At 36.8% G+C, this 12,320-nt stretch overlaps 1 pseudogene; it reads right to left on the bottom strand.

Annotated features, from left to right (window-relative positions):
- Window positions 1-3,812: 3,812 nt before the first annotated feature.
- LOC148110224 (glyceraldehyde-3-phosphate dehydrogenase pseudogene) lies at window positions 3,813-4,433 on the bottom strand (annotated as a pseudogene).
- Window positions 4,434-12,320: the final 7,887 nt, after the last annotated feature.

A 12,320-nucleotide genomic window follows, 5' to 3' on the forward strand; every position in this document is an offset into this window, starting at 1 on the left:
AAAATAAATTTGCCAACTGAAAACTATTACTTATTTAATATTTACCAAATTAATAGACAAACATTTTATTGCTTAAATTTTAATTTCTTACATTCACAACAATTTGCATATATTGGAAAAATAATTTAGTGTTTATATAATTCAAATCCCTATTACAAATAAGAAACTAAGGCCCAGAAAGTTTAAGTTACTTGCCAAATATCACAGTCATTTAATGCTCAGTCTAGAGAGAACTCAGGTCTCCTTCCTTCTGATCTCCTCTGGGATTCTTTCTATGTCATGATGCTATTGTCAATTATATTTGAGTTTAATCATATTTATAGTCCTTACTTTATGCTGAGCATTTTCAGAGAAGAAAGGGACTATATTTCCTCCGAGTGCTTCCTTTCAAGTCATTAAATATTGAATGACTAAATAACTATATGAATCACATGCCAAACAACACCAAAATAAATTATTAAGAAATATTGAAAAAGCCAAATTATTTTCAGTGTTCTTTATCATGTTCGTCACTGTGAAGTCACAGCATTGGTTTAAAGATGTGTAGGTCAGTTTTCTACAGAAAACCAAAACAGGCAGGAATATAATTTTAGATTAACCTGAAGGGAGGAGGAAATCTAAAATTAAGAGCTTTATTCCAAGAAACACAGCAAATGTGTCATGAGTATAGGTCAAACATCATAAAATAGGGCGAATGTGTTTTGGGATTTGGGTGGATTCCTTGTCCCAATTTAAATTATCATCGCATCTTGCTAGAACGTAATTGTTTTACTGGAAAATTGGGTTTAAGACCAACGTCAAATGTCCCTGATTTTTCCTCTCCTTAATGCAGATGAGTCACACAGATGTAGGATGAGCCCTTGAATCTATTTGCTATATGGGCACACTTACTTCATCATTCAGCCGGCATTTAGGGAATAGCCATTATGTGTAACAGAAACTGCACTAAACTCCAGAGATAAAACAGTAACCACATATACAATTTCCTTGCTTCAAGGAGTAGTACTCTAATCGAGAAAACTAACATCACACAAGCAGATAAACAAGAAGGCAAGGACAGTTTGATGGGATAAAGAGGAACTTGGGGGGCACCTGGGTGGCTCAGTTGGTTAAGTATCCAACTTTTGGTTTCAGCTCAGGTTATGATCTCAGGGTCCTGAGATTGAGCTCCACATAGGGCTCCATGCTCAGCAGAGAGTCAGCTTGAGACTCTCTCCCTTTCCCTCTCCCTCCCTCTGCCCCTTCCCCCACTCGTGCTTGCTCTCTCTCTCAATAGCTAACTAAATAAAATATTTTAAAAAAGAGAGAGAGAGAGAAACTTGGGTGTAAGTGAAAGCAGGTAGAGTTGACGAGAAGACCTTTCTGCAGAGGTAATATCAGACTGAAATCATGTGCAAGGATACATTAACTACATAGAGGAGAAGCACAGGAGTGAAGGCCCAGGTGTGGCCAATAATCTGTCAGTTATTAAAAACGTCAACCCATTCAGTAAAGCTCGAGCTTAGCAAGTACCTGAAGAGTGAAGAGAGATGGTGCTACTAGTGAGCTAGGCAGAGGCCAGGTCAGGAGTCGGCATGCGAAGCTAAGGAGCTTGAATTTATTTGCTGACACTGAGAAGCTATAAATGAATTTTTAGGTGAATAAATGAATTAATAAATGAAATGAAATAAATAAATTCAGACTTGCTATTTCCTATGGTCACCCAGCAGTCAAGCGGAGAATATATTGGAGGTGGAATCTGAAAGAGAAATAAGGAGGCAACTATGCTAATCCATTGAGGAAGTAGAAAGAATTAGACCTGAAAAATTGACAGGAGATCTGGAAAAGCTAGGGGAAGAGATTGAGACATTTGAAAACATCTTATATCTGTTTTATAGTAATTATTTTTTAATTAAAAAATTTAATTCCAGTATAATGAAGAGTGTTTTACTAATTTCAGGTGTACATATAGTGATTCAACAATTTTATACATTACTCAGGGCTCATCATGTTAAGTGCACTTGTATCCCCCTTCAATTATTTCAGCCATCTGCCCACCCACCTCCCCTCTAGTAACAAACTATCAGTTTGTTCTATTCAGTTAAGAGTCTGTTTTTATGTTTGTCTCTTTTTCTTTGCTTATTTGTTTTTTTCTTAAATTCCACACATGAGTGATATTATATGGTATTTGTCTTTCTCTGACTGACTTATTTCACTTAGCATTATGCCCTCTAGAATCATCCATGTTGTTGTTAATTGCAAGATTTCATTCATTCTTTTTTATGGCTGAATAATATTCCAGTGTGTGTGTGTGTCTGTGTGTCTGTGTGTCTGTGTGTCTGTGTCTGTGTCTGTGTCTGTGTATACACACACACTACATCTTCCTTATCCATTCATCTATGGGTGGATACTTGGGTTGTTTACATATCTAAGCTATTGTAAATAATGCTGCAATAAACATAAGGATGCATATATCTTTTCAGATTAGTGTTTTTGTTTTCTTTGGGTGAATGCCCAGTAGTGGAATCATTAGATCGTATGGTAATTATTAATTTTCTGAGGAACCTCCATATTGTTTTCCACAGTGGCTGCACTAGTTTGCATTCCCACCAACAGTGAATGAGGGTTCCATTTTCTCCACATCCTTGCCATTACTTGTTTCTTGTGTTTTTTATTTTGGCCATTCTGACAGGTGTGAGGTGGTATCTCATTGTGGTTTTGATTTACATTTCCCTGATGATTAGTGATCATGAGTATCTTTTCATGTGTCTTTTGGCCATCTGTATGTCTTCTTTGAAGAAATGTCTAATCATGTCTTCTGCCCACTTTTAATTGGATTATTTGGGGGTTTTGTTGAGTTATATACATTCTTTATATATTTTGGATACTAACACTTTATCAGATACGTCATTTGCAAATATCTTTCAGATTCAGTAGGTCATCTTTTAGTTTGGTTGACTGTTTTCTTTGCTATGCAAAATTTTTTATTTTGATGTAGTCCCAAAGGCTTATTTTTGCATTTGTTTCCCTTTGCTTGAGGAGACATATCTCGAAAAATTTGCTATGGCCAATGTCAGAGAAATTACTGCCTGTGCTCTGTTCTAGGATTTGTATGGTTTCAGGTCTCACATGTAGGTCTTCAATCCATTAAGAGTTCATTTTTGTGTATGGTGTGAAAAAGTTGTCCTTGACCATATACTTGTGGGTCTATCTCTTGGTTTTCTATTATGTTCTATTGATTCATGTGTCTATCTTTGTTCCAGTACTATATTGTTTTGATTACTACAACTTCGTAGAATATCTTGAAATCTGAGATTGTGATACTTCCAGTTTTGTTCTACTTTTTCAAGATTGCTTTGGCTAGTCAGAGTTTTTGAGGTTCCATACAAATTTTAGTATCGTTTGTCCTAGTTCTGGGAAAAAGGCTGTTGACATTTTGATAGGGAATGCTTTAAATGTGTAAATTCCTTTGGGTAGTACAGACTTTTTTTTTTTTTTTTTTGGCTGGGTACAGTATACTTTATTGAAGATGCATGACAAGATAGGGCTCCCCAAGCCCCTCCCCTTCTTCAGGGGGTCTGGGATGGAAACTGTGTAGAAGTTGGGCGATTCTCAGTGTATTGGGAGATGCGCTGAGGCAAGGACTCCCCAGCAGCTAAGGGCCTCTCTCTTCCTCTTGGTCTTATTGGGGCTGGCAGTCTAGGGTGCTCTTACTCCTTGGAGGCTTGTTGGTGCAGCCAAGTTCATTGCCATATTGGAAAATAAGCTTGATAAAGTGGTCACTGAGAGCAATGCCAGCCCCAACATCAAAGGTGGAAGAATGGATGTCATTGTTAAAGTTGCAGGTTCTCAGAGTACCTCCATGATGTCAAAGTTGTCATGGATGACCTTGGCCAGAGGGGTCAACTAGTTGGTGGTTCAGGAAGCATTGCTGACAATCTTGAGGGAGTTGTCCTACTTCTCATGGTTTGTGCCCATCACAAACATGGGGGCATCAGCAAGAAGGAGAAGAGATGATGACTTTCTTGGCCCCATACTTCAAATGAGCCTCACCCTTCTTCATGGTGACGAAGACCACAGTGAACTCTACAACACACTCAGCACCAACATCACCCCATTTGATGTTGGCAGGATCTCACTCCTGGAAGACGGAGATGGGCTTTCCATTGATGACAAGTTTCCTGTTCTTAGCCTTGACTGTGCCATTGAATTTGCCAAGGGTGGAATCATACTGGAACATGTAGACCATGTAGTTGAGGTCAATGAAGTGAATGAGGGGTCACTGCAATAATAACCACTCTACCAGAATTAAAATAGCTCTGGTGACCAAGCATCCCATACGGCCAAATCTGTTTACCTTCACCATCATGTCTCGGGGACATGGCTGGCACTGCACCAGACGATACAGTTATCTGTTGAAAGGGAAGAGCAGAGAACCTGGGTAGTATAGACATTTTAACAATATTTGTTCTCCCAATCCATGAGCATGGAATATCTTTCTATTTGTTTGTGTCCTCTTTAATTTCTTTCATCAGCGTTTTGTAGGTTTCAGAGTACAGGTCTTTAACTTTGTTTGTTAAGTCTACTGCTATATATTTTATTTTTGGTGCAGTTGTAAACAGAACTGTTTTCTTAGTTTCTCTTTCTGCTACTTCATTGTTAGTGTATAAAAATGTAGCAGATTTCTGTACATTGATTTTGCATCCTGTGACCTTACTGTATACATTTATCAGTTCTAAGAGTTGTGTGTGTGTGTGTGTGTGTGTGTGTGTGTGTGTGTAGTCTCTAGGGTTTTCCATATATAACAACTGCAAATAGTGAAAATTTTATTTTTTCCTTACTGATTTGGATACCCTTTATTTCTTTTTGTGTTGATTGCTGCGGTTAGGACTTCCAGTACTATGTTGAATAAAAATGGGGAGAGTGGACATCCTTGTCTTGTTCCTGATCCTAACAGAAAATCCTGAAGTTTTTTACCATTAAGTATGATGTTAGTTTTGGGTTGTTCATATATGGGCTTTATTATGTTGAGATATGTACCTTCTAAATCTACTTTGTTGAGAGTTTTTATCATAATGATGTTATTTGTCAAACGCTGTTTCTGCATCTATTCAAATGATCAGTGGCTTTTATCCTTCCTCTTGTTGATGTGATGTATAACGTTGATTGATTGGCAAATATTGATCCACCCTTGTATCCCAGTAATAAATCCCACTTGATCATTGTGAATGATTTCTTAAATGTATTGTTGGATTCATCTTGCTAATATTTGTTGAGGATTTTTCCATCTATGTTCATTAGAGATAGTGGCCTGTAGTTGTTGTTGTTGTTGTTGTTGTTGTAGTGTATTTGTCTGGTTTTGGTATCAGGGTAATGCTGACCTCCCTCACAGAAAACTTCCAAATTTTGTTTCTTCTTTTATTTTTTGGAATAGTTTGAGAAGAATAAATATTAAATCTTCTTTAAATGTTTGATAGAATTCACCCGTGAAGCCATCTGGTCCTAGACTTTTATTTGTTGGGAGTTTTTGGATTACTAATTAAATTTAATAACTGGTAATAAGTCCATTCAAATTTTCTAATTTTCAATTTCGAAAAGGTTGTTTGTAGAAATTTATCCATTTTATCTAAGTTGTCCAATTTGTTGTCATGTAATTTTTCATAATATTCTCTTATAAGCCTTTGTATTTCTGTGGTGTTGGTTTTTCTTTCTCCTCTTTCATTTCTGATTTGGTTTATTTGAATTCTCTCTCTCTCTCTCTCTAATCTGGCTAAAGGTCTATCAATTTTGTTGATCTCAGAGAATGAGCTCCTGGTTTCATTGATCTGTTCTATTGTTTTTTTGGTTTCTGTTTCATGTATTTCTGCTCCAATCTTTATTATTTCCTTCCTTCTTCTGGCTTTGGGTTTTGTTTGTTCTTCTTTTTCCAGCTTCTTTAGGTGTAAGAGTAAGTTGTTTGAGATTCTTCTTGCTTCTTGAGGTAAGACTGTATTGCTATAAACTTCCCTTCTTAGAATAGCTTTTGTTGCATCCCAAAGATTTTGGACCATTGTGTTTTTATTTTCATTTGTCTCCATGTATTTTTTTCAATTCCTCTTTGATTTCTTGGTTGACCCATTCATTGTTAAATAACATGTTATTTAACCTCCATGTATTTGTGGTCTTTCCATATTTTTTCTTGTGGTTGGCTTCTAGTTCAATAGCATTGTGATCAGAAAAGATGCATGGTATGACTTTGATCTTTTTAAATTTGTTGAGATACACATCATGGCCTAATATGTGATCTGTTCTGGAGAATGTTCCATATGCATTTGAAAAGAATGTGTATTCTGCTGTTTTAGGTGGAATGTTCTGAATATATGTTAGGACAATCTGGCCCAATGTGTCATTCAAAGCCACTGTTTCCTTATTGATTTTATTTTTTTTAATTTTTATTCATTATTTATTTATAGATAAATTTAAAAAAATACTTATTTATAAATATTTATACTTATATATAAATATTTATATTTAAATTTATTTATAAAGCTTGGTGGAGAGTTTTCATGTTGTACTCATTCTCACAAGTATCCCTGTATCCAGGCTGAGTGGGGTGAGGGAGATGGCACCAACCAGCTCTTTTGTTCTTGGAGAAGTCTCTCTGAGATCCCTGTCCTTCCAGCACAAGCTTTGAGGTTAGTAAACAAATCTCCCTCCTATATGCTGCAGGCATTTTTCAAACTGCTGCTTCTATGTTGTACCTTAGTAGGGCTGTTTTATGCTATCTCTTTAAGAGCTGAAACTCAGTTTCCCCTCACCTTCTGGCTCTCCCAGGGCCAAGACCATTGATTTTTTAAAGGTTCAGGTTTTAAGCCCCATTGATTATAAGAATTTGCAATGTTAAGCCCCTCTGGTTTTCAAAGCCAAATGTTATTGGGATTCATCTCTCCAGTGTAGGTCCCCATGCCTAGGGTGCCTAGGGTGCCTGGGGTAGGGTTTGCTCCTCTCCTTTCTCTGTGAATGCAATGTGTGTCTCTTCCTCAGGTCAGCTTTGTTCCCAAATACGTTCCCGCCCTTCCTACCCTCTTGAATGTGGCCTCTTCTCTACATTAGCTATGGAGAGTCTGTCCTGCCAGTCTTTGGGTCATTTTATACATTATTTATATCGATGTGGGTGTTATCTAGGTGGATCTGTGGGGCAAGATGAGCTTAGGATTTTCCTACTCTGCCTTCTTCCCTGGAAGTCCTCTCTCTTTTATAACAATTATTAAGGTATTCTGAGGTCATTCATCTTCTTGCCTGTGTTCCCCATCAGAACATAAGCTCTTTGGAGGTGTTATATTTATCTAATGGCATGTATATTTATGATGCTTTTCAAAGTATTTACACATAGTAATTACTTTTCATATCTGTTGGACAGATATGAGGAAACACATTTTTGCTTTTATACATAGTGCCTTATGTGCTATGTAGAACCGCTTCATTTTTCAGATGGGGAGAGAGAGACTGACATGGGAAGGTGACCATCTTCTTATTTTCTCTTCATGTTCCATTCTTCTTTCCACATAACCACAATAATTTGTCAGGAAGGGAAGGACTATTTGAGTAGGGATGGTCACTCACAATTAATAGCTATTCCTCATTTCTTCCACTCTCATTAAGATAACTTTAAGATAAAATTATCACATATGTTTAACTTTTCAAAGCATGATTTTTTTTTATCATTTTCACAGAATTAACAAAAGTAAAACAGAATGAAAGTAGATTCAATCATGTATTTCAGTTTATTTTGGGCTCAAGACTTAAGATACTTCAACAAATATATATATTTTTTAACTGAAGTTCACATTCAACTGGAGGCTTTCTTAAGTTATTCATTGGCTTGAACACTAGCATTGCAGAACTAGCATTTTGCACATCAACTGTTAAAGTAAAATTTAATTATTTTAAAGTTATACATCTAATGTCTTCGCACATTCTATATTTATGTAAACAGGATAATGTATTTTTTCTGAAATAATATTTATAATTGTAAATGAAATGTTTATCTGAGAAAAGTTAGAGTTTATAATGACAGTATTTGAACAAGGTTATGTAATTTGTCCAACATCTACTTTCATCTATATCCTTTCTCTTGGGTATAAAGATACAGCAGCAAATGATATAGTAATGTAGCATTTTGGAGGGTTTTTTCTCATTATTTTGTACACACTGTGTATTGAACCAAAAGTCATTTACATCCCTCTGTCCCTTTCCTTCCTTTACTACAGAGATAAAGATTCTTTAGAACCACTTAGAAAGCTTGTTGAGTCACAAATTCCTGATTTAGTGGGTTTGAGATAGAGATAAGAATTTCCATTTCTAACATGGTCTTAAGTGATCATGCTGATGCTGGTCCAGTGACCACAAATTGAGAACCATTGCTTTATAACAGAGACTGAAAAGCCACATTTACTTTCCTCAGTGTCTATGTGACCTTGTATATCTCAGTGGCGACTGAGTTATGTTGTAATAACAACTGCCTAATATAAGTGGCTTACAAAACAAAGCAATAGCTCTCAACTCAGGTTTCATGTACAAGGAAAGTCATTGTGAACTCATGAGTTCTCACTCTGGGACTCAGTCATATATAGTTGTTATCTGGAATGTTCTATAGACAGTGACAAAGAGGAAAAGATGTGACAACTTTTACATTGGGGTCCTAAAGGTACAGCTCAGAAATAACATATATCATTTTTACTTAAATTTTCTTGACCAATGCAAGTGACTTGCCACACTTAATTTCTGAGGGACAGGGGAAGACAGGCGAAGGTACTTACTTGGAAAGAAATGAACATGAATGGTAGTAAACATCTAATAAGGCCCACCATAGATACAATTCTAACCAAAATGATGTAATAGAAAGTCACTGAATGGGTGCTTCCAGGGGAGGAATAGACATGGAGGAATGCCCTTTCTGAATTCTACCCTCTTCAACAGACTCTTTGTTTTTAACTGGAAGGTACGTGTGATTTCTGGAGGTACAACATACATTTTGAGGTCAGAGGGATCAGTAAAGTGGAGCCTATCAGCCAAACTGACCCACCATCTGTGTTTTGTAAATAAAGCTTTATTGGAACACAATCACATTTATTTATGTATTGTCTATGGTTACTTTCACCCTACAAGGGCAAAGTTAAGTAGTGGCTATTACTTATAGCCCAAAAAACCTAAAATATTTATTCTCCAGCCCTTTACAGAAAAAGTTTATCAACTCCCATGCAAAGGATTACAGACCATAAAGATAAAGAGAACTTGGATCCTTAATGACATGTTTGATTACCTATACTACTGTGGATTTCCTTTTTTAGATTTTTTTTTTAAAGAGAAACATTAAACCTTATTTATTCAATCCAAGCTAGCAGGATTTATGACAACTGAAAGCATTTTTAACTGATATATCATTTCAAACATCTTGACATGCTAGAACACTAGGTATTATCCAAATTTTCAGATGGTAAAACACAGAGTTAAAATGATTTGCCTAAGCTCATGTGGCTACCTATTTGGCAATGCAGTTCTATAGCCAGGAATACAGGTCCCCAGGTCAGCATGCGGGTAGATGCTTTGCAGTATCATTTTTTTTTTTATTGTGTTTCACAAAATCTTGGGAAATGCATCATCATGCTGGGGAAGTTATAATAAACACAAAATCATCATAGTGACGAGTTTGGAAGAGATGCTTGGATGTAAACACAGTAGAATTCCTATTTTTAATTTTGGGTGATGGTATAAGATTAGAGTATAAATAATAATTAGTAGCATGGATATAGGAAAGTGCAAAGTCTGGGAAATTTATAAAATGGAAATAGGGCACATATTTTTTGAGAGTTTGATTTGTGCCAGGGTTTTGTACAGAGAAACATTATTTAATTCTTGTAACAACTCATGTAAGTGAGACATATTTTTATGTCCCTCTGAACATCAACAATTTGAGGCTCGGAGTTATAAAGATTTGTTTAAGGTCACACCAGTAGTTTAAAGGGAAGTTCAGTTTAGAGTTTTTATTTCCTAATAGACCATGTTTTTCTGTCTCTTTCTTATCCCTCTCTCTTTGTCTCTGTCTCTCTCCCTCTCCCTTTCAAATACAGTAAGGTGTCAGACAGAAGTGAGTGGATATGTTTAGGAGAGCTCTGTCTTTGATGGGTGCCTCACTTTCCTTTTATTTTCTTTCCCTTTCCAATAGCTATAAGCATTTTTCCCACTGTCACCTTCCTAGGAGTAAATGTGGTCCCTGAACCATAATCATCACTATTACTAGGAACGCGTTAGAAATGCAAATTCTGGGCCTATCCCATATTTAAAATATCAGAAGAGCTAGAAATCCCAACCCAGAAATTTGTGTTGTAAAAGCCCTCGGGTTATTGTGATGGACTAAATGTTGAGAACTACTTCTCTGTGACACTGAATATATCAACAGAGGAAGGAGGGAAGAAGACTTCTGAAAATGTAAGGCAGAAGTATGTACATTGTGGTAGGTCTGGTGGAGGGTGATAAAATTTAGTAAGCTATCTGCACATTGTAATAGCATAGAGATTGAGAGTTTTAAAATCCGGATAAAAGTGATAGTGTCCTGGGACACCTGGGTGACTCAGTTGATTAAGTGGCTGACTCTTGATTTCCGCTCAGGTCATGATCACAGGGTCCTGGGATCAAACCCCACATTGGACTCTGTGCTCAGCAAGGAGTCTGCTTAAGGATTCTCTCTCCTTCTCCCTCTCCCCCTCCCCACCACTTGCACACTCACTCTCTCTCTCTCTCTCTAAAATAAATAAATAAATCTTAAAAAAAAAAGTGATGGCTGCCTGATGATGGAACTGTTGAATTTGAGGTTTGGTTATTGAAAAAAATATTATGTAACATATACTCAGTTCTAGCCAATATACCAGTGAACAAAAGATAGCATCCCTGACTTCATAGATCTTTTATACTAGGGGAGGAGATATAGTTTGATGAAAGAATTTGAACAGAGACCTAACTGCAATGAGAATGAACTTTGCAAATGTCTGAGGAATGACCATCTAAGCAGAGGAATAGCAAGTGTGAGGATCCTGTGGTGAGAATATGGACCAACAAGGCCAGGACGACTAGAATGGAATGAAGAAGGCGAAACATCTAGGAAATGACGTGGAGAGGTATTCCACAGAAAGATCAAGGATTTGAGATTTTATTTAAGTGTGATGAAAAGTCATTGATAATGACTTCAAGGGGTGACATGCTGTAATTGATATTTTAAAAGGATTCTTCTGGGAGCTGAGTGGGGGATAGATAGAGAGTGGAAGGGTGGAGTGGGGGAGAATCCTGTAATCGTAGAAATGGGCAGAACTGTTAAGAGACCAGTGCAATAATCTAGGTGTTTCACCATGAGGTAGTAATGGTAGACAAGAAGAGATGTAGTTATAGCTGGGTTATTTGAACATAGTGATGAAAAAATTCCATGAGAGTTCAGAGGTCAACGTCAGAGAAGTCAAGCTGACAAAGATGCCTCTAAAATGTTTGTTTGAATAATTGCACCCAGTGGGGGCATGCCGCTTCCTATGTCAGGACAGCCTGAGGGAAATGCAGCCTTTTGTTGGGAAAATACGACCAGAATCAAGAAATTGGTTTTGTGTGAGATGCATATCAACATCCGAGAAGATACAGAGTCTGGAGCTCGGAGGAGAGATTTGGCAACCTTGAGAGTCACTGGCATATAAATGGCAAAGGCCAAATAACTTCCCATAGGGGACTGGAAATAGAAAAGTCTTTCAGATGGAATGCCAAAGCAAAGGAACACCAACTCCTGCCCCCAAGAAAAAAGAGGCTCAAAAATAAATGACGACACTGTGAAATCTTGTGCTGTGGCACCATAAGGTTCCAAGGAAGCAGAGAGTTTTGAGAAGGGTTGATTAACAGTGGCAAATACAGCTGACAGGTCAAGCAAACTACATCTGAAAATAGCTGTTAAGGAAATAGATGTCTCTCCTATTTTGTTGTGCTGGTGGGACAAATCAAGTTAGAATTGTTTAACGGGGTAGGGAGGGAAGGAGGAAGATAGAGACAGTAAATGAAGCTAGAATATATGTATATTATTTTTCTTTAATCGACAGTACAAAAATGTTGACAAGATCTATATAGTCATGTTTTTATTGATTTAAAAAAAATAAAATCCTATGAGGAAAGCTTTATTTAATAACCTCAGGGAATATTCTTACATGCTTTTAAGCTCAATTTTCTTATTTCTGAAATAGGGTTAATATAAATCTACTCAGTGGTCCATTGTGTGTATTGAATTTAATAATCTAAATAAAATACAGGGCACATAGCTTGAGGAATAGTAGGCA

This window comes from Ursus americanus, chromosome 4 (assembly GCF_024610735.1).
Source record: "Ursus americanus isolate L20-20 chromosome 4, mUrsAme1.1.p, whole genome shotgun sequence".
NCBI classification, from domain to species: Eukaryota; Metazoa; Chordata; class Mammalia; order Carnivora; family Ursidae; genus Ursus; species Ursus americanus.